We start from the raw sequence: 6,958 nt of genomic DNA, 5'->3' as shown, positions 1-6,958 counted from the left end.
GCCCAGGGCCGGAGAAACCGACCCGGGGCCCGGCCGGGCCCCTGGACGCAGCCGGGGCTCCCAAGCCCGGAGGTGCATGGGACGCCTCCCCGGTCCCTCCGGACCCCGTCCCGGGCACCCTGCCACGCAGCAGGACCAAGGACAGAGCCCGGGGTGGGGAGGCCACCCTCCCCGGGCCCTCAGGGGCCCTAGCCACTGCTCCTGAACCCCGCCAAGCAAGGGGAGGCTCCCCGGGCACACCGGAACCCCTTCCCGGGCCCTTGGCAGTGCGGCAGGCTGGGAGACAGGGCCCAGGGCCGGAGAAACCGACCCGGGGCCCGGCCGGGCCCCTGGACGCAGCCGGGGCTCCCAAGCCCGGAGGTGCATGGGACGCCTCCCCGGTCCCTCCGGACCCCGTCCCGGGCACCCTGCCACGCAGCAGGACCAAGGACAGAGCCCGGGGTGGGGAGGCCGCCCTCCCCGGGCCCTCAGGGGCCCTAGCCACTGCTCCTGAACCCAGCCAAGCAAGGGGAGGCTCCCCGGGCACATCGGAACCCCTTCCCGGGCCCTTGGCAGTGCGGCAGGCTGGGAGACAGGGCCCAGGGCCGGAGAAACCGACCCGGGGCCCGGCCGGGCCCCTGGACGCAGCCGGGGCTCCCAAGCCCGGAGGTGCATGGGACGCCTCCCCGGTCCCTCCGGACCCCATCCCGGGCACCCTGCCACGCAGCAGGACCAAGGACAGAGCCCGGGGTGGGGAGGCCGCCCTCCCCGGGCCCTCAGGGGCCCTAGCCACTGCTCCTGAACCCAGCCAAGCAAGGGGAGGCTCCCCGGGCACACCGGAACCCCTTTCCGGGCCCTTGGCAGTGCGGCAGGCTGGGAGACAGGGCCCAGGGCCGTGGCACCCGACCCGGGGCCCAGCCTGGGCTCCCAAGCCCGGAGGCGCAGGGGGAAGCCTCCCGGGCCCTCCAGGACCCCGTCCCGGGCACCCTGCCACGCAGCAGGACCAAGGACAGCGCCCGGGATGGGGAGGCCACCCTCCCCTGGACCTCAGGCCTTCCATGTCAGCCCGGCAATCTGGTCGCCCCATTGGAAAGCATTGCGCGCTACTATTGCAAACACATTATCTACCGGACTTGCTCTAGATGGCGCTCCAACATAAGGAATGTACCAACACCTTCCCTACTGGAATCGTGACGAGCAGGAGCCGTCATTAGCACTGAAGGGGCTAGTATATCAACACTTTCCCTCCTGTTGCGCAGGTTGGAGTTTGAAAAATAGATTGTATTATGCCTTTAGTTTGTGTGTCCTCTAGATCAAGTTGATCTACTGACTTGCGATGCCAAGGCATCTCGCTGTAAAGGAATGCGATGTCACAGCATGCATTTGTGCATTCGAATAGATGGCCGCCTATAACCCCTTCGCTGCGGCGGGTTTTCAAATGGGTTTGGGCATGGAGCTGCCCGGGACCCGTGGAGCCCGTCCTGGGCACTCTGACCTGCTGTTGGCCCGGGGGAGGACTGCCCGGGACCCGTGGAGCCCGTCCTGGGCACTCTGACAAGCTGTTGGCCCGGGGAAGGGAGCCCCAGACGACCGGGACCTGTGGAGCCCGTCCTGGGCACTCCTGTATGCCGTTGGCCCGGGGAAGGGAGCCCCGGACGTCCGGGTCCCGTGGAACTCGTCCTGGGCACTCTGACATGCCGCTGGCCCGGGGAAGGGTGCCCCGGACGCCCGGGGCCCGTAGCCCGTCCTGGGCACTCTGACAAGCCGTTGGCCCGGGGAAGGGAGCCCTGGACGCCCGGGACCCGTGGAGCCCGTCCTGGGCACTCTGGAATGCTTTGGCCCGGGGAAGGGAGCCCCGGACGCCCGGGGGAGGACTGCCCGGGACCCGTGGAACTGGTCCTGGGCACTTTTACATGCCGTCGGCCTGGAGGTGGGTGCCCTGGACGCCCGGGGGAGGCCTGCCCGGGACCCGTGGAGCCCTTCCCGGGTACTTTGCCAATGCCGTTGGCCTCATGGAGATGGTTGCCCCGGACGCGTCCGGGGGAGGCCTGCGCGGGACCCATGGAGCCCGTCCTGGGCATTGAGCCATGCCGTTGGCCTGGAGATGGGAGCCCCGGACGCCCGGGGGAGGACTGCCCGGTACCCGTGGATCCCGTCCTGGGCTCTTTGACATGCCGTCGGCCTGGAGGTGGGAGCCCCGGACGCCCGGGAGCGGGCTGCCCGGGACCCATGGAGCCCGTCCTGGACACTTTGACATGCCGTCGGCCTGGAGGAGGGTGCCCGGGACGCCCGTGGGAAGCCTGGTCGGGACCCGTGGAGCCCTTCCCGGGTACTTTGCCAATGCCGTTGGCCTCCTGGAGATGTGTGCCCCGAACGCCCGGGGGGAGGGCTGCCCGGGGCCCGTGGAGCCCGCCCTGGGCACTTTGACATGCCTTCGTCCTGGAGGTGGGAGCCCCGGACGCCCGGGGGAGGGCTGCCCGGGACCCATGGAGCCCTTCCTGGTTACTCTGCCATCCCGTTGGCCTCCTGGAGATGGGTGCCCCGGACGCCCGGGGGAGGTCTGTCCGGGGCCCATGGAGCCCGTCCTGGGCAGTGTGACATGCCGTCGGCCTGGAGGTGGGAGCCCCGGACGCCCGGGGGAGGGCTGCCCGGGACCCATGGAGCCCTTCCCAGTTACTCTGCCATCCCGTTGGCCTCCTGGAGATGGGTGCCCCGGACGCCCGGGGGAGGTCTGTCCGGGGCCCATGGAGCCCGTCCTGGGCAGTGTGACATGCCGTCGGCCTGGAGGTGGGAGCCCCGGACGCCCGGGGGAAGGCTGCCCGGGACCCGTGGAGCCCTTCCCGGTTACTCTGCCATCCCGTTGGCCTCCTGGAGATGGGTGCCCCGGACGCCCGGGGGAGGTCTGTCCGGGGCCCATGGAGCCCGTCCTGGGCAGTGTGACATGCCGTCGGCCTGGAGGTGGGAGCCCCGGACGCCCGGGGGAAGGCTGCCCGGGACCCGTGGAGCCCTTCCCGGGTACTTTGCCATCCCGTTGGCCTCCTGGAGATGGGTGCCCCGGACGCCCGGGGGGAGGTCTGTCCGGGGCCCATGGAGCCCGTCCTGGGCAGTGTGACATGCCGTCGGCCTGGAGGTGGGAGCCCCGGACGCCCGGGGGAAGGCTGCCCGGGACCCGTGGAGCCCTTCCCGGGTACTTTGCCATCCCATTGGCCTCCTGGAGATGGGTGCCCCGGACGCCCAGGGGCGGTCTGTCCGGGACACGTGGAGCCCGTCCTGGGCATTGAGCCATGCCGTTGGCCCGGAGAATGGAGCCCCCAGACGCCCGGGGGAGGTGTTGCCCAGGCATATCTCATCTGGTCCCCCGGGCAGAGAACCACCAGCCCTGGAGAGGTGTCCGGGCGTACCCTGCCCCTAGTAATCCGGAGGGAAATTACCCCCCTTTCTTGCAATCCGTGCACGCGAGGTGACAGAGGGGACCCAAGGCGTAAAAGAACCCGACCTCATGGAGCCCTAGCTGGGATCCGGGAGGCGAATGGCACCTCATCGGGACTTCCAGGGAAGCCCAGCCATCTGGTCGCCCCATTGGAAAGCATCGCGGGCGACCAGATGGCCGGGATCGAAAGGACTCCCAGCTCCCCATCCATCCCAAGCCTTCGCGGTGGGGTTCCTGACTTCCTGCCCACGCAAGGCAGGGCTCTTGGACCCCGGCTGGGCCTCAGGCGCAGGTTGGACCACCGGAGCTCTAGGGCCCGGACGACCTGGGGGGAGGAATGCCCGGGACCCGTGGAGCCCGTCCTGGGTACTTTGACATGCCGTCGGCCTGGAGGTGGGTGCCCCGGACGCCCGGGGGAAGCTGCCCGGGACCCATGGAGCCCGTCCTGGGTACTTTGACATTCCGTCGGCCTGGAGGTGGGAGCCCCGGATGCCCGGGGAGAGGTCTGCCCGGGACCCATGGAGCCCGTCCTGGGTACTTTGCCTATGCCGTTGGCCTCATGGAGACGGGTGTCCCAGACGCCCGGGGGAGGACTGTCCCAGACTCATGGAGCCCGTCCTGGGCACTTTGACATGCCGTCTGCCTGGAGGTGGGAGCCCCGGACGCCCGGGGGAGGGCTGCCCGGGACCCATGGAGCCCGACCCGGGCACGCTGCCATGCCGTCAGCCTGGATGGAGCCCCGGACGTCCGGGGTACGAGTGACCGGGACGCATGGAGCCCGTCCTGGGCACTTTTCCGTGCCTTCGGCCTGGAGCCCCCAGACACCCAGGGGAGGGCCACCGTGAAAACCATGGAGCCCGACCCGGGCACTCTGCCATACCGTCAGCCTAGATGGAGCCCCGGACGCCCAGGGGACGAATGCCCGGGACGCATGGAGCCCGTCCTGGGCACTTTTCCATGCATTCGGCCTGGAGCCCCCAGACACCCAGGGGAGGACATCCCTGGAAACCATGGATCACGACCCGGGCACTCTGCCATGCCGTCAGCCTGGATGGAGCCCCGGACGCCCGGGGGATGAATGCCCGGGACGCATGGAGCCTGTCCTGGGCACTTTTCCATGCCGTCAGCCTGGACGGAGCCCCGGACGCCCGGGTGACGACTGCCCAGGAGCCATGGAGCCCGTCCTGGGCAATTTGACATGCGGTTGGCCTGGAGGAAGGAAGCCCCGGGTGGCCTAGGGAGGTGTTGCCCAGGCATAGCCCATCTGGTCCCCATGGCAGAGAACCGCCAGCCTCGGAGGGGTGTCCGGGCGTACCCTTCTCCCTAGTAATCCGGAGGAAAATTACCCCCTTTTCTTGTAATCTGTGCACGCGAGGTGACAGAGGGGACCCAAGGCGCGAATGTACCCGACCTCCTGGAGCCCTCGCTGGGATCCGGGCGGCGAATGGCACCTCATCGGGACTTCCAGGGAAGTTCGGCCATCTGGTCGCCCTTATAGGAAAGCGTTGCGGGCGACCAGATGCCCGAGGGGATCCGGGCGACCAGATGGCCGAGGGAATCTGGGCGATCAGATGGCTGGACACGGAAGTGAAGCCGCCTGGACTCTCCCGACCCTGTCCCTGTCCCCGTCCCCGTCCCGGGACGAATGCCCGGGACGCATGGAGCCCGTCCTGGGCACTTTTCCATGCCTTCGGCCTGGAGCCCCCAGACACCCAGGGGAGGACCACCGTGAAAACCATGGAGCCCGACCCGGGCACTCTGCTATACCGTCAGCCTGGATTGAGCCCCGGACGCCCGGGGGACGAATGCCCGGGACGCATGGAGCCCGTCCTGGGCACTTTTCCATGCCTTCGGCCTGGAGCCCCCAGACACCCAGGGGAGGACCACCGTGAAAACCATGGAGCCCGACCCGGGCACTCTGCCATACCGTCAGCCTGGATGGAGCCCCGGACGCCCGGGGGACGAATGCCCGGGACGCATGGAGCCCGTCCTGGCCACTTTTCCATGCCGCCGGGGTGGATGGAGCCCCGGGCGCCCAGGGGACGACTGCCCAAGAGCCATGGAGCCCGTCCTGGGCAATTTGACATGCCGTCGGCCTGGCGGAAGGAAGCCCCGGGTGGCCTAGGGAGGTGTTACCCAGGCATAGCCTATCTGGTCCCCATGGCAGAGAACCACCAGCCTTGGAGGGGTGTCTGGGCGTACCCTGTCCCTAGTAATCCGGAGGGAAATTACCCTCCTTTCTTGTAAACTCTGCACGCGAGGTGACAGAGGGGACCCAAAGCGTGAAAGTACCCGACCTCCTGGAGCCCTCGCTGGGATCTGGGAGGCGAATGGCACCTCATCGGGACTTCCAGGGAAGTTCGGCCATCTGGTCGTCGATTTGTCGAGCCCTGGGAGAGAACTGGGGCTCGGCAGGGCCAGGGTGCCAGCAGGTCCCAGTCTGCCAGGTAACCAGGTCTGGGGATATGCTGCCCATGCGCTGCCGGGGCCCGGGCATGACCTCCGGTGGGCCCTCAGGTGCGTCAGTCTGGCACGGGGAGGCTCTGAACCTGCTTGGCTGGGGCCAGGGCTCCACAAATCCACTCGCCCGCTCGACCGGGGCCTAAACGGCGTCCTGCTCATGGCGGGCTTGGGGCTTAGCTTCCAAACCCTACCCCCAGGCCAGGGAGAGCCTCTGCAGGCCCCGATGGACCCCAGCACCCGGAACCTCAGCTGGATTGCAGGACGGGGGCTCCAGCACCCCGGGACCTGCCGGACAGAGTTAAAGCCCCGGGCCCGGTCCCATGTTCCGAACCCTAGCCAGGCCGGGGAATGCCTCCCCAGGCCCAGAGGGATCCTAGCGCCCAGGCCCTCGACTGGCTTGCAGGACAGGGGGCTCCAGCACCCTCGGGGCCTGCCAGATGGAGTTCAAGCCCCGGGCCAGGTCCCAGCTTCCAAACCCTAGCCAGGCTGGGGAGAGCCTCCCCGGGCCCCGGTGGAGCCCCGTCCCCAGCGCCCGGACCCTCTGGTGGCCTGCGGGACGGGGGGCTTGCACACCCCGGGGCCGGCCGGCCGGAGCTCAAGCCCCGGGCCCGGTCCCACCATCCGAACCCTATCCAGGCTGGTGTGAGCCTCCCCGGGCCCCGGTGGAGCCCAGTCCCCAGCGCCCGGACCCTCTGGTGGCCTGCGGGACGGGGGGCTCGCGCACCCCGGGGCCGGCCGGCGCTCAAGCCCCGGGCCCGGTCCCACCTTCTGAACCCTAGCCAGGCTGGGGAGAGCCTCCCCGGGCACTGGTGGAGCCCCGTCCCCAGCGCCCGGACCCTCTGGTGGCCTGCGGGACGGGGGGCTCGCGCACCCCAGGGCCGGCCGGCCGGAGCTCAAGCCCCGGGCCCGGTCTCACCTTCCGAACCCTATCCAGGCTGGGGAGAGCCTCCCCGGGCCCCGGTGGAGCCCCGTCCCCAGCGCCCGGACCCTCTGGTGGCCTGCGGGACGGGGGGGCTCGCGCACCCCGGGGCCGGCCGGCGCTCAAGCCCCGGGCCCGGTCCCACCTTCCGAACCCTAGCCAGGCTG

Source organism: Lissotriton helveticus, chromosome 5_1 (genome assembly GCF_964261635.1).
Source record: "Lissotriton helveticus chromosome 5_1, aLisHel1.1, whole genome shotgun sequence".
Lineage (NCBI taxonomy): Eukaryota > Metazoa > Chordata > Amphibia > Caudata > Salamandridae > Lissotriton > Lissotriton helveticus.
This window is presented reverse-complemented; position numbering follows the sequence as displayed.